This window comes from Tursiops truncatus, chromosome 16 (genome assembly GCF_011762595.2).
Source record: "Tursiops truncatus isolate mTurTru1 chromosome 16, mTurTru1.mat.Y, whole genome shotgun sequence".
Lineage (NCBI taxonomy): Eukaryota > Metazoa > Chordata > Mammalia > Artiodactyla > Delphinidae > Tursiops > Tursiops truncatus.
In genome coordinates, this window is record NC_047049.1 from 3,306,196 (window position 1) to 3,333,025 (window position 26,830).

The 26,830-nt window shown below is 44.9% G+C and overlaps 1 long non-coding RNA gene across 37 annotated transcripts; it reads left to right on the plus strand.

Moving 5' to 3' along the window:
• Positions 1 to 28: 28 nt before the first annotated feature.
• Positions 29 to 26,830, plus strand: LOC109550714 (uncharacterized). 37 transcript variants are annotated; one of them, XR_012326791.1, is made up of 11 exons: positions 34 to 235; positions 2,713 to 2,892; positions 5,016 to 5,960; positions 6,085 to 6,332; positions 6,966 to 7,071; positions 9,059 to 9,756; positions 10,016 to 10,122; positions 17,109 to 17,245; positions 19,524 to 19,734; positions 20,491 to 20,723; positions 24,061 to 26,830. It is a non-coding gene; the product is annotated as an uncharacterized lncRNA (long non-coding RNA). The 37 variants fall into 37 exon arrangements; XR_012326787.1 differs by lacking the exon at positions 17,109 to 17,245 and adding an exon at positions 17,284 to 17,448 and having other exon boundaries at positions 33 to 235; positions 9,059 to 10,122; XR_012326786.1 differs by having other exon boundaries at positions 9,059 to 10,133.

Sequence of the window (26,830 nt, forward strand, 5' to 3'; positions counted from 1 at the left end):
AGAGGCAGAGAGAATCTTTCTGAGATTCTATGAAGTGAGTGCATGGTAAGATTCAGTCTCCCTTGTGGAATTGCTGGGTCAAAGCCCAGGTGCGTTTTAAATTTGGGGGACTGTTGCCACATCGCCCTTCTCAAAGGAGCACCAAGTCCAGCTATTACTAGGAAGTACCAGTGCCTCTTTCCCATACTACTGCCAGAACTGGATGATTCACAGGCTGGTAAGCCTTTGCAAATCTGTAAGTAAAAATGGTACTTTTTGCTATGATGTGCATTTCTTGACTTATGGTTGTTTCATACTTTTGTGGTATTTCTTCTCTCGACAGCCCATCCATATTTGTGGACATTTTCCTTTTGGGCTGATGAAATTTAAACAAACAAACAAGATGTGTTTGTTCTTCTTACATTCTGGAAAACCCCCTTTCACCCGTCATAGGTGTTGTGTGCATTTCCCCCAGATTTTCATTTCTTTACTTAGTATATGGAAATTTTGCTTCAATGAATTTGACAAATTTTATTTAGGCATCACCATCAGTCTTCTTTATTTTATCTGGGTTTGGGGGCACAGTTATAACCACTTAGCTATTTCTAGCTTATTAGGGAAATCCATGCTTCTTTTAGAACTATCACGCTTCCATTGAGAAAGTTAAGTATTGTAGGTCTCTGGAACATATTCATTCTATTCATGTTCATCCTAACTGAAACTTTACCTCCACTGAATATCTCCCCGTTTCCACTCTCCTCCCAGGCCCTGACAACCACCATTCTACTCTCTAGTTAACAAATCAGTATTGTCCACCTATAAATTGGTTAAGAGGGTGAATCTCATGTTGTGTTCTTACTACATATAGCCCCTGTAGTCAAACCAAACCAAACCAACAATAACAAAACCCAAAGGGGCAAGAGGAAGCTTTTGCAGGTGGTGGATATGTTTAGTGCTCTAATCGTGGTGATGGTTACACAGGTGTACGCGTATGTTCAAGCTCATCAAATTGAATACATTAAGTATGTCCAAGTTTTTGTGTATAGCAATTATATCTCAATAAAGCTCACACACACATGAGTATTTGGCCCAAGTGAAGTTAATTGTGGTGTAAAGTGTTGAAGTAGGGATTCATTTTCCCTTTCCCGAAATTGCTAGTCAGTCGTCCTGACACAATTTGTTGACCTGTCCATCCTTCTCCACTGTTTGAATGGTAGCATTAGAACATAAACATTTCCATATGTTTTATTCATTTTTGGAGACTCTATTCTGTTGCCTGGATTTACATAACCATTTTTATTTCTGTATCATATTGCCTTTTTTTTTTTAAGTTAATCATGCAGGGAAATTGATTTTTTTTCTTTTAGTTCTAGTAGCTTCTTTTTCATTTTTCTTTTTAGTTCTATTTATTTTCTTTTAGTTCTACAGTTCTATGAATTTTAGCACACGGTGTATGTATTAAACTGCTTTAACTAACGTAGCTTTATCATATGTTTGTTAATGCAATTACTCTTCTCGTACGAAAGTTGTTGGCTCTTTCCATATGACCATTTTAGATTTTGGCCAATTAAAAAAAAATTCCTGATTTTTAAAATCTGTGAATTTTAGGAGAATTGATGTCTTTTCACTATCGAGGTATGTCCTTCTACTTACTTAAGGCTTTTTTTATGTCCCTTCATTTAGTTAAATGTGTTTCCAATGTGCTTCTGTTTGCTTCTTACGTTTATACCTAAGACTCTCATCTGATTTCTTGCTCTTGTGAATGAGAAATCCCCTTCCAGTACATTTTGAAATCTATTTATTATAAAGAAAAGTTATTGATTTTTCAATAACAATTTCATGACCAACAATATGAGTAATATTTTATTATTTCTGGTAGTTTTTTGGTATCTTGACTTTTTTTTTCTGGAGATACACTATATTCTCTGCTTTCCTAATTTGCGTTATCTTTGCACGCTCTTCCTCCCACCTGTGTTTGGTTCATTCTCTTCTTATCCAAGTTCTTGAGTTGGAGATTTAGAGTATTTTTCTTCAGCTTTTTAATACGCGGTCAAGGCTTTCTTTTTTTCTCCCAATACTGCTGTAGCTATATCCCCAATGATTTCATGTGTTGTTTCTTATTGGTGAGTTTTAAATATTTTTATTTTTATAGTTTATAATAAACAATATACTAAGTAGTAATAAGTAAGTAAACATTTATAATTACAATTTCTTTTGACTTTTTCTTTCTCATTCTTTGCCTTCTGTTTGGTTTTTTAAGTTTTTTCCTCTGCTCTCTTGGTTTGTAAACATTCTGTTATTTTGATGACTACTTCACTTTTTAACCTGTATATTTCTGTCCTCCTCTAGAAAAATACAAGGACTTAAGAAGACGTTAGTCATTTCTTATGTTGAATGAGTAACACTGGCCTCCAAAATGTCACCATAAAGTATTATGTTGCCTTTTGGGTGGGTGTGTGTGTGTGTGGACATGTGCATGTGTGTGTGTGTGCACATTTGCACCATTTAAGGATGAATCTAACCTATTAAGTCTTTTTTTAAATCAGAAAAGAACTTTCAATTTTATAAACTTTCTTCATGAATCTGTTTCTCACATTCTTGTCTTTGATCTACTGATCAAAGATGAACAGATTTTCTTGTGTCAAATCATCTAAATGGTAATTGAAATCACATCTATTCTTTATTCATTTTTGCAAAACATACTTCCTGGCCATCACTCATGTGCTGTTCTAGGCAACAAGGATGAGGAAGGAAGACCATCACCCTCTCCCAGCTTGCTTTTGTACATGTCACAGACAAGAAGCCACAACTAAGCAAGACGTTTGACAATTCACCGAGGTCAATAGCACTTTGAAGGAAGTGAAGAGGGGAACGTGACGGAGACTCAGGCATTGCTGAGAGCATCTTGAGGCTGTGAGTGTTCAGCGCGAGGTGAAGGCTTTCAGGCGTCTTGCTTTGAAAGCTGCTTTACTCATCATGAATATTCTTTTGGTTTGCACACTTTTACTTCCAATCTTTCTGTTTCTTAACAGCATATATTTGAATTTTAATTTAATATACTTTTTAGGTGGTGAATTTATCCAGTTTACATCTATTGTGACAGATGTATTTTTAGAAGGTGTTATGCATGATTTTATGTTATTGTTTCCATTTTTTATGCTTCCTTTGTATTCTTTTTTTTGCTCACACAATCTGAGTGTGTGAGAGAGCCACAGAGGGAAAATTGGACCAGAGAGTGAGTCTGTCTAGTAAATATTTGGGAAGATTAGGTTTCATTTTAGTTTTTTTTAGGGGTTACTTTTATAATGCTAAAAAATTGCTTATGCTTCTATTTCTTGATTGACCAACTTCAAATAATACCGATTTGTCCCAACCCATGAAAGATGGGGAAATATGTGGCTTTATATCCTCTTTTTTCCTCCCCATCTCTGGATTATTGTTAGTTTGTTACAATTTTAGTATTTTTGATTAAAATAAAACAGTATTGACTTTCTGCTTTATCCCCATAATTCTTACAATCTCTTTATCTTGATTCCATATTTAAATACATGCAATGCTCACCACCAGTTCATATTCTCATTCCTAATGTCCTTATTTATTTTCCTAGATTGCATCTAGCCTTTTTTCCACGAAGGGCTCACGGATGCTATAACTGAGAAAAAGTTTTCTATTCAGCGTGGACACAAACAAATTGGCTGGGGGCTCCCCCATCCGCAGCTGAGGTTCAAGCATCAGTGCAGCCTGAATTGTTCTGTGGGCCCCTGGCTCTGAACCGTGTGCACAAAATCTCGGGTCATGCAGGAATTTACCTTTGTTAGTTGATTTCCTTGTTCTGGTTCCTGTCCTTAAAGGTTTTCTAAAGAAAATATTTGAAATTCAGTCACTTCCTCCGGATATATCTTAGTGTTTATAGTCTTGTATCATTTTTTTCCACTGGATTTGGGGATCAGGTCTTTCCTTAGTTTAGGAAAGTTCCTTCCATGATACCTGGGAAGGATTTTATGTTCTGCACCATGTCCGCTCCCTTTGGGGACCCCTCCTCCCAGCCCCTCTCTCTATCCTTACTCTGATTAGTTTTCTTCATAGCAGTTGGCAGTATCTGAACTTGGTTCATTTCCTTGCTTCTTCCCCGTCTTTATGATAAAGTCAGCTTTAGGGAGCTGGCGGCTTCCTCACTGCTTATGTCTGGGGTCCTGGAACAGCACCTGCACGTCGTCAGAACTCAATTATTCAAGAATTTTAGAAGGAACAAATGAATGACTGCGTGGAGAATGAATGAAGTAGCTGCATCTGTGTTAGAACTGACTGAGTCTAAGTTGGAACCTGATGTCTTTCTCTCATGTGTAACCCTTCATCTTTCCGTTGATTCTGTGAAGCTTCCATAGGCTTGGCATTGTCTGTTCAGATTCCTGCTGCTTTAATTGAGGTTTTCGTTTGTGTAACAGTTTTGTTATCTTAAATTTTATCCCCTTCTGCTGTTCTTCATTTTTATCTCTATTTTGTGATGTTCTCTGTTTTGTCTCTTATAGTTCTTCTCTCAGGTATTTCTTCCATATTCCGTTTTCTCTTAAATTTATCTGAGAATATAAAGAAGCATTTGCCTGGAAGATATTTTCCCCTGTCTTTGGAACAATTCTTTGAAAGCGTGTCCTTTGTCAGCCTTTTTCCTGACTGTTCTATTTTCACTTGGGTCATGTCTTTGTCAGACCTTTCCTGAGGAGCAGCGCTCATCTTCCGGTGGGAACGATCTTAATGGGCCCTGCTAGTTACTCAAGGGTAGTCTGAGCCACAGCACGGCGAGGGGGTGAGCTAGTGAAATAGTCACCTTGGTTTCTCATCTGTTCTGCATCATCGTCTAACTTAGGAGCAGGTTTTCCTCATTTTCCTGTTTTTCACTTTGGCATGCCCTTGGAATGCATCCCAGTAAACTCATATTTTTAGTGGGTATTTTGTTGTTGTTGTTGTTTAATTAGGGTTAAATGGTAAATAGTCACAAAACTGCCTGTCATTTTTCCTTCTCTCCTGTTTTTCTCCAGGTTGGAATTCAAAAGCCGAGAGTGTTTCCACAGAGGACCCATCTTCAGCAATGCCTTCCTTCCCATTCTGCTTCCTCTCAGTTTCTTCAAGACCCTCTCATTTTCAGTGACATCAGTTTGCTGTCCTGGCTCTGCAGAGAGATGCAGGGTCCACCCTAGATGTGGTTCTGTGTGGCTGTCCACCATCACGTGTTATTTGAGGTTGCCATCATTTACTACCTTCACTGAAGCGGGAGCTCATTTTCCATCATTTTTGCTTTCACTGGTGGGTTTTAGAAAAGAAAGCCTGACTTTACCCACTTTTTACTGGAGCAACTTTGAAAAAGTGGAGTGAAGTCCAGCTGGCTTTGGGTGGGGTCCTGTGATGCAACGGCTCCCAGCTCAGCTGTCCCTATTGCTTGATCCAAATGTCCCCGTGTGGTTCTTATATGGTTTTGCTAAAACTGGAAAGAAGTTACAGCCAGCGCGAGTATCGTGTTTATAACGATTGGTTTTGAGTAACTCGTTGGTATTTCAGGATTCAGCAAATGCTGATAATTTGTGAGTAACTGCTGGAGCAGAGAAAGCTAACATTTAATGGCTACCTACTAGGTGATGATGCTTTACATCTGTTGTCCTTCGATTTAATCTGCACAACAGCCCTACCGGCTGGTATTACCACCTCCATGTTGTGCGCCGGGAGACTTGCTGGAGGCCGCCTTCCTACTGGGATCTGATTCTGAGGCAGGTGCGCGTTCTCTTGAGCCCTGAGGTCCTCTGTGTGGCGATGTCTCCATTACTGTTTCTTGTCCTTCTTGACAACATTTGGCCTTATCAGGGCCTAAGGGAATAAAAGTTTTGTCATCGTGTTCGTCTTTATGAATGTCAACGCAGAGGGTACCGAGTGATCTCACCCGTGGGTTAAGGCTGTGAAGTCGAAAGGATGAAGACAGCAGTTAAAAACAGGTAGTGTGTCCCCAGCTGCCTGTTACATAGTAGTTACAGCTGCTGGGCTACAAGGGCGCTGAGGAGGAATACAGGCGGCTTTTGTCTCTTGGAGCCCCTAGTCCACATTCATGTCTCCCCACAGGCTGCTTCGTGAATGACTATCCTCTTACCTGACTCTCTCACCTCCTTGGCACACGTAGTGTCTGCGCCAGGTTGTGGGTGCTCAGTAAACGTTGGATGGATGGATGGATGATGGGGAAGTCGGTGCAGGCTCTGAACTCACAGCACTCACCCCTGAAGGCCCACTTACACTCCCAAGACTCTCCCACCCTTAACCCTACAGTTGGAGATTCATTCTTTCTGCTGAACACTTGGTTCCAGGTGTCCATCGTAAGTGTGTTGCTATGTCTCTCTGTGAAGAACAGATACTCCGAGGAGGGACTCAAACCTGCTTTGCCAGGTGTTTCTTAGGTGTCAGACTTTCTCCCTGAGAAGAGCTCTTACTTGAGGAGGCATCATGGGGGGAGGAAGAATTGAAGGAGGTGGGTAAATTCTAGGAGGTGGTGTCACGGCCCCAAAGATGGACCCCGGGAATACGCCATGTCACATGGTGGAGGGGAATTAAAGTTGCAGATGGAATTAAGGTTGCTAGTCAGCTGACCTTAAGATAGGGATGTTATCTTGGCTTATCCAGGTGGACCCAAATAATCACAGGGTCTTTAAAATTGGAAGAGAGAGGCAGAAGAGGTGGTCAGAGTGATGCAGCAGGACAAGGACTCCATCCACATTTGCCGGCCCTGAAGACGGAGGGAGGGGCCATGAGCTAAGGAATGCGAGTGGCTTCTAGAAGCTGGAAAAGACAAAGGCAATGGTTTCTTCCCCCAGAGCCTCCAGAAGGAGCTCAGCCCTGCAGACATCCTGATTGTAGCTCAGCAAGACCCGTGTGAGGCTTCTGAGCTGCAGAACTATAAAATAATACATTTGTGTTGTTTTAAGCCATTATGTTTGTGTAATTTATTACAGCAGCAGCGGGAGACCAATATGTAAGAGAACACAGTTTGAAAAAGCTGGGATCGCAGTTGAATCGCCCACCTCCACTTACCATCTGGAACAAAGATTGGCCTGAACTGTGAGTGAATTATTTGGACCTGCGTTTGGGTTTAGGAGGCTTCCTAGTGGTCTCCTTGGTGACCCCATCTGCTGGAGACCTGGTGGGAGAGTCACCAGGCCTCCTTGAGAAGATGGGGAAGAAAACACGGTTCAGCTCATTTCTGCCGATTTAGTCTCCAATGAAATCCCCAAGAACTGTTTGGGTGAGTTTGACAAAGTGGCAGTGGGATAAGGATTCAGAAAACACCTCCCTTGGTCCTCCGTTTGAGAGATTTCAGGCATTTTAAAGTCCTCTCTGAAAGGGGAACACATTTTATTCAAATTCCTGGCACAGCTGCAGAAGTGTATTAGCATTTTGGTTTTGGTTTCAAAGTTTCTTCTTGATTGATAATGGTAGCAGCTCAGCTGGAGAAAAATGCACACATGCACACACATGCACACACTCAATCACATGTGCATACACATGCATACACGCACACATGCACACACACACACACACACGTGCATACACAGAGTTCTAACAGCTCCCAACGTTCTGTTCAGCAGAAAATGAATTGGATGGGTGTCCATATATGTAGGTTTGCCTATGCTCAGTATTTTAGGGGACTGAGAGTGGCCTGTTATAAATATTAAAACAAAATTCAAACGTTTTTTAGTTCTTATATGCTAGGTGAAGTGCTAATCAGGTTACATGTGCATCTTATTTAATCCATAAAATTGTGTAAAATAGATAACGTTCCTATGCCCATTTTATAGATGAGAAAGGAGGTTATAGTCTAAATGAGGTCGTGCAGCTTGTGTGGTCTGTGTGACTCCAGATATGAGCTTGTGGTGCTTACATGCTCATAATGGCCAGGTCGCTGAGTTTGCACCCTGGCTCTGTGTTCACCAACTTTGTGACTCAGGGCAAGTTGCTTAATATTGTTGTGTCTTAATCCTTCATGGAAAATAGATGCAATAATAATACCTACCTCAAAGGGTTGTTTGTGGACTAAATGGGTCAGTAGTAGTTAAGCACTTTGAACATTGGATGACGCCTAGGATGTCCTCATATAACGATAGCTATTGTTGTCACCTTCGGGCTGATTTTTTTCTGTAAATTGTCATGTCGCCAGTGGCTTGGATTAAGCGCGCTAGTGAATCGTTTGTGAACGATGGACAGAGCCTATAGTTCACATCAGCCAAAGTTTAAATAAAACAAAACAAGAAAGGAAATTAAGCCAATGGATAAATGTATATCTCAATAATCCCTTTCTTTTTATTAATATCATTCTTATAATAACCTCAAATGTTCAGTGGGGCAGTAATTATTGTATTTTTTTTTTGTTAAAATTGGGGAAACTGAAGCTCAGAGAGCAAAAATGACTTGAGCAATGTTATATGACGATCAAACAGGAGAGGCCCATCTGCTTCCAGATGTAGTGATGATTCTGCATCATCTCCCTCCCTTCCTTTCTTCCATCCCTCCATTCACTCATCATCCACCTAACCATCGATCCATCCATTGACCCATCCATCCTTCTTTCCTTCCTTCTATCCATCCATCTATCATTTATTACTCAGAGTGTGCAAAGGAATGCAGTGACCAAATCCATTACAAATAAATGTGGAAATGGACATATTTCTTGAATCTTGGCTCAGTGGATTCTTTCTAATAAGACTGTAATGGCTTCATTAGGTTTTCTTCTCCTGGGGTCATCTTTATCTCTGTCTGTGACCTGGCTACTCCTGAATATTTTTCTTGCACTTATTCGGGAAGCATGAATATTTTAATGAGATACTGTGAGGACTTGATGCTCACCGCTGATGGTATGAAATGGATTTTAGCATGTGAAGAACTCAAAAGATAGGTTAATAGTCCTATGTATTGTAATGAATTTAGAAAAAAACGTGTAATGAGCATATTTCAGGGATGGTGTTTTGGTGATTTCCACTTGGGATGAGGCTCCTGTAGGGACCCCCCTTAGATGCCGTGTGCAGGTCTCAGCCCTCTCCCTGACACACAGATGCAGAACGGATGCTCTGGGTGTGACACCTCCTCCCTGAAGCCCACGGGGAAACCCCCGACAGGAGCTGGGACTGGAGAGGAGAGTGCAGCAAAGCAATTGAACTGTCAGTCATGGTACAAGGAGGCCACCGGCGAGATGGCACTGACTACAGACAACTTCTCTTTAGCACCGAGGCTTCTTGGCCTTAGCTTGAAAAAGTCTTCACTCTATTTGTGTTTCAAGAGCTTTCTGGATGAAACCTCCCAATTGCGAGATCGTATGCACGATTACAGCTGGCTTTGCAAATTAGCAAATCTTGCAGACGTATTAGCTCATTTGAACAACGTACACTCATCCCTAGAAGGCAGCTTAAGCCACCGTCAGTACTCCACGCGCGGGACAGGAGAAGGTGGCGACCGTGGCTGGCAGGAGAGTCGCTTCCTGGTTCAGATGACCTGGCGGGGAGCTCATCTGAAGAACCCACTAAAAATATTTTGAACATGATGAAGACACACTTGAAAGACTTGCTGAAAGGTATTCAGGGGTGTTTTCCCCATCTCGACGGGAGTGGTGAGTGGACAGAGAACAAATTCTCATCACCTCCAGGATGTGGTGAATTATTTATTCAGAAGAGCAGACTCTGGAGACTGCCTAAACCCAAAGTTCCTTATGCCATTTGGCTTAAGGATTAATTCTCGGTGTCCAACATGACCAAGGTGAGATGGTTGACTATTTCTGAGAATGTAAAAATGGGAATTGGTTTTCTTGGTACTAACTTACATTCATTCTGAAAACTGGAATCATCTAGAAGACAGAAGTGCCTAAAGCAGAGATTCTCAAAGTGGGGTCCCCAGACCAGCGGCCGCCACCCCACCTGAGAATCTTTTAAAAGGGCAGCTTCGCAAACCTTGCCTCAGGCCTACAGGATCAGAAACGCTGGCAGGGGTGGCACCAGCCCTGCGTCTGTTTTCGCAGGTCCTCTGGGGGTGCTGCTGAACCCTCCACTTTGAGAACCGACTGGAAGCCGAATAGCCCATCACTCACGACTGATGGTGAAGAAATCCATCCTTCTCACTGAGGAGGTAACTTGCCAGTACGTGTTTTAGGGGAATTATTTAGATTTATCATGACCTGTATTTCTTTTAAAAAATCTAATCTTTTAAAATATAGTTAAACTGTTTTACTTAAGTCATGTTCATTTTACGGATACCTTCTATTTGTGGTGAGCGATATTTAGTGTTTCATTAATGGTAATAATAAGAACTTCATTCAAGAAAAAAATGAGTATTTTGAAAAAGAAAATCATAGGTTAGTTAGCAATGGTACAGTTGGTATTATTTGTATCTTCTTTTAATATTTCTATAGTGAGTGTGTATTACCTTTGTCATCAGAAAACAATACGTGTTCTAAATACAAGTAAATCAGTAGGTTTTAAAATGTGCTGTGGGGGGGGGCGCGGGTGGTAAAGATGGGATAGGATGCTGATGGGAAGTGGATGTACTTACTGTTTTTTTCCATTTTTGCAATTAGCGTTTGACTGACTTACTAACGGCGTTTTAACATACAACATGCAATGTGTGACTACAGAGTTCTGTGATTGCCCTTCAAAACCTTGCTGGAAATGAGCGTCCTGAAAGTTCTGCCCATAGAGAGGATTTTTAAAAATGTCACTTAGTTCCCTTTAAACTTACATACAGTAAACTTCTTTCTTGTGGTGGACAGTTCTGACGTTTCCTGGAGTCATGTGACTACCGCGATTAAGACACAGGTCTGTTCCATCGGCCCCCATAATCCCTTGTGCTGCATCTCTGGAGTAAATCGCTTCTTCTATTCCATCCCCTGACAACCACTGTTCTGTTCTCTGTCTCCATAGCTCTGCCTTTTCCAGAATGTCGTATACATGGAATCTTACAGGATACGGCCTTTGGGTCCAGTTTCTTTCACTGGCATTTGAGATGCATCCATGACTGTTTTGTTAGTTTGTTTTAATATGGATGGATTGCAGTTTGTTTTCCAGTTGGGCAATTATAAATGGCTCTAAGCAATCAGGGTACAGATTTTTTGTGTGAACATAGTTTTCATTTTTCTTGGGCAAAACCCTAGAACTGGGGCTGTTGGGTCACATGGTAAGTGTGTGTTTACGTTTATGAGGAACCGTGAACCTATTCTCCAAAGTGGCTGCCAGTTTGCATCTCTACCAACAACGTATCAGACTTCCAGCTGATCCACATGCCTGCCCATCCGTGGTATTACCAGTAGTTTTTTTCCCGGCCATTCTAAGTGCTATACGGTAGTTTTAATTTGTCTTTCCCTGGTGGCTAATGATGTTGAATGTCTATTCGTGTGTTTGCTGCCGTTTTTATATCGTCTTTGGTGAAGCGTCTGTTCACGTTTTTTGTCCATTTTTTATTGAGTTGTTTGTTTACTTACATTTGAGTTTTGAGGATTCTTTGTGTATTCTGGATATAAGGACTTCATCGGATATGTAATTTACAAATATTTTCTCCGAGTTGGTGATTTGTCCTCTCACCCTCTTAAGATAGAGAGTAGCTAAAGTGAATTATTTGAGGTCCTTGCATGTACTTTTTGGAAGTAAATGAAGACCACCCAAAAGAGAACAAATAGACGCTGTTTGTTCAGCGGTGGCTCTAGCAAGGGGCTCGGCCACCGTCCCTCGTGTTTGGCAGAGCCGCAAAGGAGGCAGAGGAGTGGGCGAGCTTTACGGTGGAGAAAGGCAGGGGGCTCCACGTGAGCCCCGACTGGAGGCTGTCGGCCCGGGGAAGCCAGAGGCCGCTCCCTGGAAGCTGAGCATCGCGTGGGATGTGTCTGCGGGGCGTATTTGACTTTCTCTGGCTGGTCCTGCACTGGAAGCGGGAGCAACCATGAGAGAAGCTGGCAGTTACTGACCCGTCTTGGCCTTTCTGGGCTGATTACGGCAGAGGCTGTGGTTTGGCTTCCTGGGCTGGTCACTGCTGGGGTCGTGGGTCAGAATTCCACTGTCATCTGTCGTCTGGCCATGGTCTGTTTGTATGTCCAGTCTCTCACTTTATTTATGGCGACCAATATATATTCTGTGGCTGGGCCTTGAATAAGCAGGCTACGCCGGGGCCGGTAAGAGCCAGGGAGCTGGTCCGAGAACCACTGCAGGAGGCGGTGGGCTGGGCCGCGCTGAACCTGCCTTCTCCGGGGAGTATTTGGGACTGATTGAGAGTGGCAGGACCCAGAGGGCTTCGGGGAGGAGGGAAACCAGCCCATCAGTACGTCAGTGGCCAGAGCATCTGCTGCTGGCCTTGGGGGAGCCGTGAGAGCCGGCCTTGTGGATCGTCCCACTGGCCCAGCACACTGCACCCCTGGGCTGGCCTTCCCTTCTGAGCAGCTTGGCAGGTGGGCTGCAGGAGCAGAGTGCCTTGTCTTCCCCGAGCCCACGCAGGGGGGGTGAGGTCCCCCACCTGATCTTGCTTTTGTGCCGTCGCTACAGCGTCTTCCTGAGAGCCCAGGGTGAGCTCAGCTTTGTCCAGCCCAGGAGGGGAGCGGATCCTGGGGAGGGGCCCGCAGGGAGCCCCGAGCCCGGTGACTGTGGAAGGGAGGCAGCAGTGTCAGCAGGGCTGTGACGTGGCTGCAATCACCCTGCTCCTCGTGGGCGCTGGGCCCATGCTGCTGTCCAGACAGGCGTCCTGTGTGTAGCCAGATGCCCTGTCACCTTTGTCCACTGGGCTGTGGCCGCCTGTGACAGCAGTCACTCAGTGTTTGGCCGAGGGAAGCGGCCGCTGGCAGCTGGCAATCAATATTGCTGAAGTGACTGCCTTTTTGCATTTGAAATGGCATCTTTCAGTTGCAGGGACTTGCGGTGTCAGTGCAGGTCCGCAAGATCGAAGGCTGCTAGGCCACCAGCGGGAGGGCTGGTGGGAGAGCAAGGCTTTCAGAGGGGGCCCTGGGGCAGAGCACGAGGCCCTGTCCAGTGCCTTTTTCCTTCTTCTCTCTCTGCCAGGGTCATTCCGGCCTCCTCTGTGTCACTTCTTCAGGGAGTATTGGGAACCTTTGGGCTGATTATACGTGAAATGAAGGAAAGTCTGACTCTTCCCCTGATTTTTAGGGACATACGTCTTTAGCTTAAAACTTTGCTGCCCTCCGAAAGGTAAATGCATTTGGGAAGATATAAGCTATTTACATCATAGTATGAATGAGCTCTGGAACTTTTCCATGCGCCAGGAGGTGGGTCAGGCAAGGCCTTCATGTCACTGAATCAGCCCCCAACCCGGCCTGGTTCCTGGGCCCTGAGATCGGGAAGGTGGGGTCGGGTGGCCTTCTCCCAGGGGGTCAGGGCGTGGGGCACAGGCCACAGGGGGAAACAGAGTCTGTAGACAGCAACTTTCTCTCCAGCCCAAGCCTGAACCTGCAGGGGCCCCAGTGTTTGTGGACAGCGGGTCTGTCTGTTCATGTGACGGAGGGAAAATGTTGACTGCTTCAATCCTGATCTCTATTTCACTGTGGGCTGGGCAGGCCGACCAGCCACTTCGGAGCCAACTGGTCCAAATGGAGTTTCTTTCTCAAGAACTCAGTGCCCTCTCCCCGCACCGCCTGCCCCGTTCGCTCTGAACAGCTGCTAAGTTGCTTGGACCGCAAGGAACTGTTATTTCACAGAGAACAGATCCCTCACAAACCCTGCTCTCTACAGATCTCTGTGTCTCTCCACCTCTGTATCTCCTGCTCTAGGAATCTCAGTAATCTACTCATATGGAGTCAAGGTTGCTTCGGGATAAAGCCCAGATCTCCGACAGGGGCGTCTCCGTAGGGCTTGCTCTTCTGAACTCCTCCCTGAGAGCTGCCTACCTTTGCCCCTTGGCTTCCTCTGTCCTTCTGCAAAATAGGGGTGATGGTGGAGAGAGGCAGGCCAACTGTAAGAGGCAGGACGCATCATCCTGAGCTGTCTGCAAGTGTGAGGTGTGTCATTCGTGGTGGTGGCAGTGCTACCACTGTTCTCAGGACGCTGGGACTGCGTGTGCACCACGCACTTTTTAATTTTTTTTTTAAGCATGCACTTTTTTTTTTTGCTCTACGCGGGCCTCTCACTGTTGTGGCCTCTCCCGTTGCGGAGCACAGGCTCCGGACGCGCAGGCTCAGCGGCCATGGCTCACGGGCCCAGCCGCTCCGCGGCATGTGGGATCTTCCCTGACCGGGGCACGAACCCGTGTCCCCTGCATTGGCAGGCGGACTCTCAACCACTGCGCCACCAGGGAAGCCCACCATGCACTTTAAAGAGGATCTTTATGGAGTTTATTTGAGGGGAAGGAAAAGATTAGTCAAGTGAAGAAACCCTGGCCCTAAGAGGCAGACCCTCGGAAGTACCATCCTCCATCAGCTTCTGACTTGCGTCTCCCGTTGGTAAACGGGGGAGACTGTCTTTCCCCCACACAGTGGCCACTGCAGTCATCGTGTTAAATATAATTAAAATAAATTCCGTCTGAGGAAGTATCCCTGCTGTTCTGGAATGTCTGGCTCTGGACAGCACCACCTGATTTCATATGGAAGCTTTTTGGACAGTGTAGAAATGCTGCTCGGAAGTACCATTCGGGGAGAAGTCTGCTAGGGGGCTTCTAACGCGGCTTCTGCTCATCTCCAGGCTGGCCAACACGGGGCATCTGGAGAGGACTGGGGTCCTGGGGGGTAAGCAGCTCTCAAGGGGCTGTTCCTTCCCCATCGTGACGCCGAGCTGCGAGGCACGGCAGGCCCTGGGCAGTGGGGTCCCTGGCAGCACACGGCCGGCTCCCCCGCAGGCCTTCAGCTGCCCCTGTCCCGTTGCCCCTCCGTGTCCCAGTCTGAGCCCTTGGCCCGACACCAGCTCCACGGCCCGGGGCCCCGGCTGTCTTGTGCCCTGAGTCCCTTGCTTGGAATATGTGTGCGTTTGGACTCCGAGCCTTCCTTCTTTCCATCCCCCAACGTTCCCATCCCTGCCTCTGTGTGAACCCCCTGCCCGCTGGAAGGTTGGGTGGCACCAGGGTAGCGTGGAAAGAGACGTTAATGCCGACGGGAGCGTCCCTTCGAGGGCCTGGGCCAGGAGTCACACAGCTGGGCCCACCTCACCCCTGGCCAGGGACCCCCCCACTCACAATTTTAGAAAAACGAAGCCTCTAGGAGCTCAGGGCTGGTGGTCCATTTTTGACCCTTCGCTCTTCCCCTGGCGTCCTGGCGGGAGGGAGCGCCCTGGATTCACAGCTTGATCACAGGGCGGCTGTGAGTGTAAAGGCCTCACTCTTCCCCTTTCCTACAGGGGATGGCCTGTGTGTTGTTGCTCGTTTGTTATTGTTGTTCTTAGTTGTTTGCATGCGAGGTCTCTATTTGGGGCCGACCTGTCCCAGAGCCAACCTTGGGGCACCATGTGTCTCAGAGGCCAGAACGCCTGCTGCTTGATGGTACCCAGAGCTGGGAGAGCTCGGCACGGCAAAACAGAGAGCGGGCCCACAGCGCATCAGACCCAGATGCTAACGGCTTTATTCTGACTCTCTGCGCTTATGCACATGCGTCTCTTTTCCCTGGAGATCTTCGAGTTGGCTGGATGACTACTTTGACTGCCAGATTCAAAAAGAAAAGGCCCATAAAATTCACAAATGCACAGTCACATGTGTAGTTTTTGCTCAGCTGCGTCTCTGAGTGACCTAAATGTGGGCACTGGGGCCCGTCTTTGCTGTTTGACTGTTTAAGGCTCAGAAGTGCCCAGATTTCCAGTGCACAGAATCATCCCAATTCCATGGATAGAGCAAAGGGGCTGGAGTTTGGGTTAAAGAAAATAATGCATCCCAATTTAATTTATAAAACGTTATGTTTTCTTTCAGCAAGGACACTTCCTAGGTACACATCAGTGAGGGCAGTGGTATTAACAAAGATACCTGATATGTAGCAAAGAGAGCTAAGCCTTCAGTAGTTGAACCTTCAGACGGTTTCTTTTCTCAGCCTTTTACATTCTGAGTCAGAAAATCTTAACCTACAATTTCTTTTGTTGGGAATGAGTTGTGCATTGCTCCTGGCTGGGATTCCAAGTGTAACATGAACCGATGATGTCAAGAGCTTCCATGACCTTGATCACAGGTCTGCTCATCCCATGGAGTGTGGATCCGACCAACCCTTGGAGAGAGGTGACTTCTTTCTCACTGAGGACTCCTGGGTTCCCTAGGCGCTGGGTCCCTGAGCCTGCAGCATTCTTAAGTCCAGCCGTACCTCGTTTTATTGCGCTTCACGTTTTTGCACTTTGCAGATACTGTGTTTTTTTACAAATTGAAGATTGTAGCAGCCCTGCATTGATCAAGTCCGCTGACACCATTTTCCCAACAGCATTATTTTAAAATGAAAGTATGTCCACTGTTTTTTTAGACATAAGGCTATTGCGTGTTTAATACACTGCAGTACAGTAGCGGGAAACCAAAAATCTGTGTGCGTTGTCTTATGGCAATATTTGCTTTCTTGTGCTGGTCTGGAACCAAACCCGCAGGGCCTCCGAGTTATTCTTGCAGAAGATTGAATGCTCCAGTTTGGGGAAAATAGTGGTGAAACCGAGAATTTGGTTGCTTTTGGATCTGAAAAATATTTTGTCATGCTGTTTCTATATTTACATGTGGTTTTCAAATATGCCTCCTAAAATATAGCATTAATTTCTTTTGTTCATAGTGCAAAAAAGCATCAAGTGTTTGGAAAGACTCAAACTTCTGACAAATAAGCTGTTTACTCTTCAGTTTGGTCTTACTGAGAAATTTTAACCTTGTTTTTTTTCAGGATTAACATGTGGAATTTTAGTCCTAAAGTGATAAGCTTGAGCTAGCTGTTCAAAATACTCAGTATATCCCTCTGTCAGGTCATTTCAGTAAAAGCCTTTTAAAAGCAGACAGTGTTTTTTAATGGCTTTTTGGATCACAAAGAAAAATTTTTTTATTTCATCTTTTATTTCAAAAACTCACATGAAGAACGTACTGTCTCATAGTGTGGGAAAACAGAACACTGTTGTTCTTTTCTTTGCATAACACACATAGTTTGCCTCTGTGACTTGATAATATGCACGATTTTTATTATATTCTTCAAGCTGGAGTCAAGACCAGAGGCCCTCAATTCCCCGAGAGTGAACAGTGTGTATAAATCAGGCTTCAGATGCGACCTCTCGTCTGCCCCAGCAGAGCGGGCTTCCACACTCCTCCTCTGGCCTGTATCACTGCTCAGCAGGTAATTATGGAATAAATGTAAAATCTCTTCTCTTGCAGCATGAGTTCTCAAGATGTCCCTGCTGACTCTGAGTTGTCCATTGTGTGTTCTGGGGGCAGCGTGCTGTCCAGTGTGCCTCTCACACGAATGCAGAGTTGGTTTGAGCTCTGCATACGAGGGGGCTTTGCCCAACCGTGCAGCAAGACGCCTGTGAGAGCACACAGGTGAGGATAACCGCCATTAATATCAGTGACATCCCAGAGTGACGTCACTGAGGAATTTCGCCCATTGCTTCTTCTCATTTCCTGACCATAAGATCTAACTAGTGGCCAGATTTGCACACTTCTCAATAAGTGTGACTTGACCTGTTTCTGCAGGGAAAGCTCTGCTCTTGAGCGCCGTTTCTGCAGTTTTGGTCTCTTTTCCCCCCTCTGATGCCCTCATGCCACTAATTGCGATTGTTTTATCAAAGACACTGGATCTAGCGATGCACAGATTGGCAGGTCAATAAGAGTCAATTTTCAGTTAATCCTCATCTTACTTCCTAATAGCGCTTGACAATTTTGGATGCTTGATAGACGTCCTCTGTTGCAGATTCACTTTTTATGACGTATGCTTGTGTTGAAGTCTGTTCATTATTTACGTTCACTGTGCTGGAATAGCTAGGTTATTAGTTTCGTTTTAAAAGTTTAAACAGTGATAAATATTAAAACTACTCTTTATTTTAAAAATGTAATAAATTTACTTTATATTTAGTAAATATTAACACAATTATTAACTATTAAAATTATTTAAAAATTTGAACTTTGGGGTCATGGATACATTTTGGGTATTGGGGAGACAACACAGCATAATTGCAGCAATAAACATCCGTGTGGTGAATGTAACCGACACACAAATAGTTTGAGAACGTTCTAGGCGAGGTGTTGGCGCTGTTTCCTGAATATTACCTGAGAACTGCCCAGTGAGATTCTTCCAGGGCACGCACTTTAAGAAAACACCAGTTAGTAAGGACTTAAGGAGATTTCTGAGTCAATCATAATAGAAATTGTAAATTTGTGAGGTGGTGTGTATGAAACAGTCTCATCACTTTTCCTATTCAACCACGAAACCGTCAGCAGATCACCTGATAGCTGGGAAGCACGACCACGTACTTCACATTTGTTAGATCACGTTAACCCTCATGGCAGGCTGCGAAAGCCGACGTTATCACCGTTTATAGATAAGAACCCCCAGGACTCCTGGTGACCACAGGGCAGGGAAAAGCTGAGGCTCGCCTGCCCTGGGCATGCTGGCAGACTTCGGACTCCGGAGGGGAAGACACAGGGAGGAAGGTTGGATCTTAGGAGAGAAGTTGTGAGGTGTCCCTGGGCACGTCCTCCTCTGTGGCCTGAAGGGGGGACAGGAAAAGTAGGCTGGATCGCACTGCTCAAATGCAAACAGAAATACGCTCCAGGTGTGAGCTGAACCGTGGCTGTCCATCCAGCCCAAAGAGCAAACACCCTCTGAAAACCTGTGTTTCCTCTTAAAAGTGCATGCAATTTTGTTTTCTAGTGCATAATTTATCCTCCTGGTATTAATGTTAAGATATTTTAAATTACAATAGATTGAAATGGGAGCTTTTAGACTATGCCTGGTGCTCAGACCCGCCCAGTACATGCCTGTTACTTCCGGGATAAAGGTGTCCAGCTCTAGCTCGATTAGCCCCGAATATGTAATTCGGTGATTCTGCAGTAGGGTTTGAAAAGGTTAAAAAAAAAAAAAAAGAAATCAATCCGACTTTCTCATTGATGTAATGGAGTGGTGTAGGCAGCTGACCAACTCGATCTGGGTGGCCTGGGACTTTCTGGTTTTAGCATGAATGTCTGAAGTCCTCGAGACGCCCCAGTCCAGAAAACCAGGATGGCAGGTGAGCCTAGCAGAGGGTGTGGGGAGAACCTCTCCTGCACAAGTAGCTTTAATTCTGCCGTGTGACGCTTCCTCCCGAGCTCAGCTCGGGGAGCAGGTAGTGGTCTTGTCTTCATTTTCCCAGGGCAGATGTGCCGGGAGGTTATTTTGAAAGGCAGGCAGTCCATGAAAGACACACAGACCCATGTGACGATAAGGTTTCGGCCTAATACAATGAATAAATTGCTCATTTTTGAATTGTATAAATATAGTTCATTCCAGGCAAAGCTGCCTCTCTCTCTCATGCTGTCAGGGCCTATTAAAATTTGGATTATCACTTGTCTGTGGCAGCTTTAACTCTTCCAGTTACTTCTTTCTAATATTTTAATGTTTAACATTCATAAATCCACAGCTCGTGTCTACTCATCACGGCTCCTGTCTTTCTTGAAGTCCCTGCCGCCCTATTTAGATTATTTTAGCAACTCTTCACACTTCTGCCCCCTCTGTCTGTCCCTGCACGGATGGAGGAGAAACTTGGATGTCAGAAGTCACCAGATGTTATGCCACCAGCAGGACCACATCCTTGGGCAGAAGTGTGGGGATTACACTCAACCCGCCAAGAGGTTTGAATGTCCCCACCCTCAGTCTCTTTCTGTCTCCATCTCATTTCCTCCCAAGAAATTAAACCTAGTTTTAGTTAAGAACTTGGAAGGGGTTAAAGTTCTTTTTTTCCCCAGAGTTGCCCCTATTTTTAAAATTTGGATCCAGCCATGGATTCAAGCAGTTAGCCAAGCTCTACTGTCTTTGCCGCCTCTCCAACTTCACAGGTGAAAACGTGAGGCTGTACTCAGAGGCGGGAGACCATTTGGTGATCTTTTTGGTAAATACAGCCACAAGAGGGGAAGAAAAGAACAATACCCAACAGATCCAACCCCTGAGTCCAAGCAGACAGTTTAACCCTCGGGTCATCGCGTTTGTATTCCACTTACTGGATTGTTAATAGATTTTCTTCATTTGTGTGAGACGTTGCAAATGATGTGTGGAGGCCGGCCGGTTCCTCCAGCGCCGGGACCAGAGGTCCACCTGTAAGGAGACGGCGTTAAAAGCTGCTGCAGTTGTTGTCTCCTGACAACATCCCAGCTGTAGACTAGCAATCGCAATCCTCGGGTGGCAGTTTTAATTATCGGCACCGGCGATACCATCAGCAAGTGTGTAATTACGTGTCAGTGTCCTGGCTGTTGGGTATGAAAAGTGGAACCAGTGAAATGATGATTGTGGAAGCGGTAGACTCATATTTAAACAATTCAAAATGTGTAACTGGCAGTGTCATTAAACAGAGACAGTCTGACCCCAGCTGTCACTTACTTTTCCTTATGCAGATTTGTTCGTGCTGTCAAAAGAGCTGCATGGGCTGAAATGGGACAGAAGAGGTGACATAATTCTCAGAGCAAAGAGGGCTGCTCTCCTTAGCTCCGCAGACGCGTTCTTCTAGCCTAAACAAATATGACGGCGAAACTGTAAATAAACCAAGACCATTACAGGAAACTCTATAGACTTTTGCTGACGAATACACAAAAGCAGAGTATCAACAGACATCCCGGCCTTAAAAACTGTGAGTCAAGCCTGCCCGATTACCAGGCACTTAAAGAATAAGCACTGTGATAATGAGAAGGGTTTATTTTTGAAGAAGAAAATGAGATGACCCTTTTAGTTGTAGACTAAAATTTTGAGTCCAAGATGAAAAAATAAATGGGAAGCTCATTTTGGAAAATGCTTGGTATCAACAAAGAGAAATGTGATTGGGTGAAAGTACGACACAGATTTCAACTTCAGTCTGGCTTAGGTTATAAGCTGTTATGGCCTCAGATGCCTTGAATCCAGTTTAGAAAACTGAAATACGTACGCTAAATAAATGAAGGTTAAAAATAGACCTGAGTGGCTTTCTAAGAATGGTGCGTTAAAAGTAAGGAATAATCAAATTTCTGCCAATGTCATTACATAGTTCTGTAGCCTACCAACTTACACACTTCCGGGAGATGGGAGAAATGCACGTTTGCTCTCAAAAGCCTTCATTTACTGGTACTCGAAAGAAGAGCTGGGTAACCAAGGGTTAAGTCTGCATGCATGCAAAAACAAATGAAAGGAGAGTTTATAAACTGAACTGTGGAGGTTAAGTGCCAGGGTTAAACTAACACAATGAACTGTGAACACAAAGAAAAATGTTTCTTTAATTTTTAAAATGTTTGCATTTCTCACAATAAACTGAACTTGCAGTTGCATACAAACAACATTCTTTCATACCCTGAAGACACTACAATTTAAAGCTTTTGGAACTCAAACTGATTCTGGAAGCAATGCTACCACTACAGAGGGGCTGTGGCAATTGTGATCTTCTGAAGGGCATCCAATCACACTTCTAGTAGCACGTTTGCAAGCAAACGCGGGCTCCTGCACACACACAGGTAGGAGACGTTTCAAACAGGGTCAACTTTGCATTTATTTCTAGTTTCAAAGGTAAAGTTACTGATTTCCTCACAGGCTAATGGAAGCCATATTAATTGCCATGGTACGTTCAGATTTGAAAGTAGTACATAGGCACATGTTAAACCCTCTAAGGATTAATTTGTATTTTATCAGCTGTGAAAAGGGTAATTTTTTACATATCTTGACTTAAGAGGTAGCCTTATTAGGCGTTCACTGGAAAACAAATTCTGCATATATTTTGTAGCAAGGTTTTAAACAAAATCATTTTTTTTCCTCCTCAAAAGTAGTAGAGTGCGACTAGGGAAGCAATTAGTATTTGTATCTTAGACAAACGCGGTTTTGGAGTTTTCTTGCTTATAAATATTTGTACGGCTGGTTAAAGGAAAGAATGATAGAAAATGACGTCCTGTTATATATTTTATCATAGTGGACACGGGGGTTTAAGGGGTTTCAGACCATGTTGTGCGCCTATTGTGTGGATTGTCAAGCTACAGTGACAATTCTGTGTTATTTTTTGGGAGAGAGCATCCCGGGTTGCTAACATTCTTGCTGGGGTGGCTGTGGAGCTGCAGGTGGAAGGCACGGTGTGTGGGATCCCACTGCTGGATCCCTTGGTTGCTGGTGGAGAAGCCTGTGGCCTCGGCCAGCGTTGGTGAATTCCTTCCTCTGCCTTCTGTGGGCATGGCTGGTGGGCTCGGGTTCTCATTATCTCAGGGAAGTGGGGTCATCTGAGAAGAGCCCGCTTTTCTTATGTGGAAGCAAGGGATAAAAACCGAAAAGTGTATCAACAAACCCATGTTTCTGATGACGTTTTCCTCTGGAAAGAGGACTGGTTTCAATGGTGCTTATCGTATTTTCACCCCCAAAATATTAAGTGGCCCAGTTAAATCAAGGAACATGGTGAAAAAAAAAATTATTCTCTGCAACATGCTTCGTCGAATGGCTTGTCCTGTTTTATTTGAAAGGTCCCCAGAGAGAGCACTCCCACAACTTCTTTTGGAAGTCTGTTCTGCAATCTAATAGATCGTATTGTCAAATGCTTTGTTAAACTTTTACCGGAAGATGTGTATTGCGCTCGGCATTGGCGGTTCTTGAAATTCTATCAGGGAAGTGCAATCAAATTGGTCTCCCATGACTTGTTCCTTGGTTGACGTGGAATGGGTTCCCCTCTGCTTCTGGCATTTTCCAGGGAGGGGAGCCTCCCCTTCCTTTAAGCCTCCTATGGGCACCGTGTTCATCATCGGGAAGAGGTTGTCTCAGGGAGCACGGCCCGTGATTTCCTTTCAATTTTGACAAATCGTGCCCCATGAATTTAAACTTCCAGAGATGGAACGCGCCTACCCCTTCATGCTAGAAATCCCTAACTCGGGAAATTGTACACGTTCACTGGGGTTCAGCTTCCGTGCCGGGTGGTTTGGCCCACTTTTCCCTTTCAGATGACTTTGTGTGACTGAGCTATTTTAAATGATTCTCCCCTGCCTCTAGTTTGCTTCTGAACTGAAAAAGTTTTTATCTGCAAATAAACAGCTGATCCACCCCAGGAGTTTGCTGCGTCCTACACGCTCCCTTCCTCTGGAAGCTCCAATGGACTTTTGACTAATGAGGTGACCTTAAGAGAAGTCCTTGCCTGGATGTCCAGTGTGGCCGGCCGTGGCGATGACAAGTGTGAATTGCACACAAGGAAATGGCCTCACACAGTTGCTTCTGATGTCAGTGCCTGGCCAGTAAGCCTGTCCTGCTCCGGCTCAGGCCCCAAATAACCTCCATCACCATATATTAACGGGATTCAGGCCAAGTGTTAAGTGCCCATTATCACGTGTCACCACGCCATTAAGGGTTACGCAGTACTGATGATTTTAGGCATTGGTACTTGACTGTCCTCTGTCAGGAGAAGATAGGTTTAACATGAATGAATTTCAATTCTGCCTCTTTGAGGCAAATTCTTACCAATCTACAGAAAAGGGCATGTGACATATTTGACCCATGGGTTCCCTAGAATATTATTTTTCAATGAAAGATTTAAAGGAGAAACAAATGAAAAAGAAAGGGAAACAACCCAAAGAGTTCTTCTGTCAGCACTAGGCTTTCTCAAGAATCCAGGAGCTTCTAGACTCTTCATCCTCAACGTGTGGCCAGACCACCCAGCTTCCTCCTTCTCTCTCATTTCTACTTCCCGGTGTCCCCGGCCTCCACCTGTGCCCCCAGCTCCTCTGGGGCTCCGGTCCTGGCATCCTCGGGAACGTGGCTCTCCCTGAATGTGGCGCGCCAGGCTGGGGCAGGAGCCGGAAGGGTGTCTAGGAGCCCATCTGATGGGGTTCTGGAGGGAGCCTGCCTTACCCGCTGCCGCTGGAGGCCGTGTCCGAGGGAGACTGTTCAGGCGCCTCGTCAGCAGTTGTACCACCTTAAGTATTTTCCTCAGACTGGGAAGTTGCCGTAATTATAATGTTTTGTTCATTTCATTTCAGACCTTACTGTTCTGTGGGAATGATAGTGAACCCCATTGGAGCATATTGAGGTTGTCATGATGAACTCTCCAGACTAGATGTCTTCATGGGGTCTGTTGACTTACCCCATGAATCGTATGAGGATTGCTAAGAGCACTGCATCAGACGAGTGTTGCCGGCGATGTCACCAGAATGTCATTGGGGATCTGAAATAATATTTCACCTGTGCCGACCAGTCAAGGCTCTCTGAGGCCCGTCAGCCAGGAGGGCGGCAATCTTGTCTCAGCAGCATTCTACCAGCCACAGACCTCCAGGGCTGAGAAAAGACATGCTTTTAACTGCTGAAATACTCCATCGACTTTTCCGATGAAAGCATGTCACTGCAAGGCACAGTTGTGTACAGGACAGCATGCGTTTCAAGTTACATATTCTCTTTTATTTCTGTATCAAACAAGATATCTAGTATCCAGTCTATTTAATTGATGGGATGAAGCTGGATTCATTTTGGGATGTCATCCTTCTTCATTACGCCTCGGGTTTTCCTCATCATGAGCTTCCTCAGAGGACAGAGACAAATACCTAGTTTTCACAAGGACGAGGTGTCAGTTGAATGCATTTTAAACGCTACCCTCAGCGATTGCAGTCAACATTTTAAATATGGAACAATTACACACTAAAACGACATGAGAAACATGCTTTCTAGAAAGATCGCTATTGCATCTCCATGGCAAGTGCAATATTTAGAGAGAAATGTTCTTTCCCTAGACTTTACCCATTTGTAAGCAAATAAAATAACTGTTAACCTAGAAATCACATCCTGGGTGTGTATCATCACCTAAGTATTGCTGGAAGTTTTCTTCCAAGTTGTGTGAGTCTTAGCTTCCTTAGTATTTTATAATTAATGACAGATTTGCAGTTTAATTTTTTTTCTGCTTACAAAGAAAACTCGGGCTTCTTCCAGAAAATTCTCAAAGTACAGAAAAGTAAGAAGCAGCAGCCCATGCCCTCAATTCTACCCGTTGAAGGCTGTCAAGTGAAGGGCTGTATTTTTGGCTAATGTGATAAGCTTTTAAAGTTTCAAAAACAATGTCTCGAACTAGTACGGTTTTTATTCTCTCATCTTAAGATATTTGTGACTTCATTTTAAAAGCTTTCCATATGATCGATGAAGTGCCCAGGATTGCTGGGAATACCTTAACTCATTCATCTTCAACATTTCCTGAAAAGCCTGAATTTAAGCTCTGTGTGAGTGCTGACACCATTTTTTATTTCATCAGGAATCTGTCTTTATTTAGCTTGCATCTGGGGCTGACATGACATATCAGGACCAGATGAAGTGGAGTGGAGGAGCCTGGGCCCAACCAGTGGAGCAAAGGTACCAAGCTACGGCTGGGTGGCATCGAGGTTGACAGCCCGGGGCCTCTATGATTGGTGTCTGGGCCACACAGAGGGAGCCGTGCACAGATTTTCACGCCAAAACGGGCCATGGTCACAGTCACCTAAGAGGTCGCTGTGTCTGCTTGAGGACCCCACACCTAAACCCTCTTGGATAGGGTTTACCACTTAATTGTGTGCATATTGGTTTCCAGGAAATTTGGAAGGAATTGTGGCTGGCTCCGTTCAAAGGCATTGGTTTGTTTCTCAAGGATGTTTGCAGAAGTAACTTGGATGAAAAGGACTCCTTTAAAACTCCTTTGCAACCTCTCTCATCAGCCAACAGAAGTCCTTCTCATCAATTTTGGGACTTTTGCTAAATCTCAGAACCTGTCACCTGACACAAAAAAATCAAGCGCAGATGCAGGCTGTGCGTGAAGACGTCACACGTCCAGGAGAAACGTCGGAGGGGTCTCTGGGGCCCCCTGGGAGGTGTCTTCTGGGGGGTGAGTCACGGCCGTGGGAGTGACTGTGGGCTGCATGTCATTGCCTCCCAAGCACAAGCGTGTTCAATAACATCTGAGGTGTGCACACTTGGACTCAGGGTGATGCATGGAGGAGAGACCAGTTCTGATGCACCATTTTCAGGGAGGTCAGGGACAGAGAGAAAGACCCAGAGCAGGAAATGTGGACCTTTTCTCATTTCAGGGGCAGGATTCTGCCCCATCTAGGGTCTCTAGCGTGGAGAGTGAGGTCAGGGATGCCAACCCCTGGTCACTGCAGTGGCTGTCCACGCTTTAGAGGGGCCACGGTGTGGCTGGAATCTGAGCGCAAGCTGCCAACTGTCAGTAAACCTGGGGGTAAGGAAGCAGGAACTGTCCCCACGCAGCTGCAGAGCACCCAGCAGGCCCTGACGTGGCACCACGTTTAGACCAGGGCATCAGGGAATGCAGGAGGGACAGGCTCGGAGCAGCAGGTGGAGGGGCTGCCACGACACTGAGGACGCAGTTGGACAGCGGGGCCCAGAGAAGGCGAAAGCCACTGGGGTTATGTAACCGGAAGAAAAGAAAGCTGGAAGCAAATGAGGAAGCAGCCCGGGTGCAAACAGAAGGTGTGTATGCGTGCATGTGTGTGTGTGTATATGCTTGTATAAGCATGCATGCATGTGTGTGTGTGTTAAGGGATATTTCTTCATAGAAATAGGAATGATTTATTCAGAAAAGTTAAAAATAAACAACAAGGTCCTACTGTATAGCACAGGGAAGTATATTCAATATTTTGGGATAAACCATAATGGAAAAGAATATTAAAAAGAATGAATATATACGTATAACTGAGTCACTTTGCTGTACAGCAGAAATTAACACAACATTGTAAATCAACTATACTTCAATAAAAAAATTTTTAAAAAGTTAAA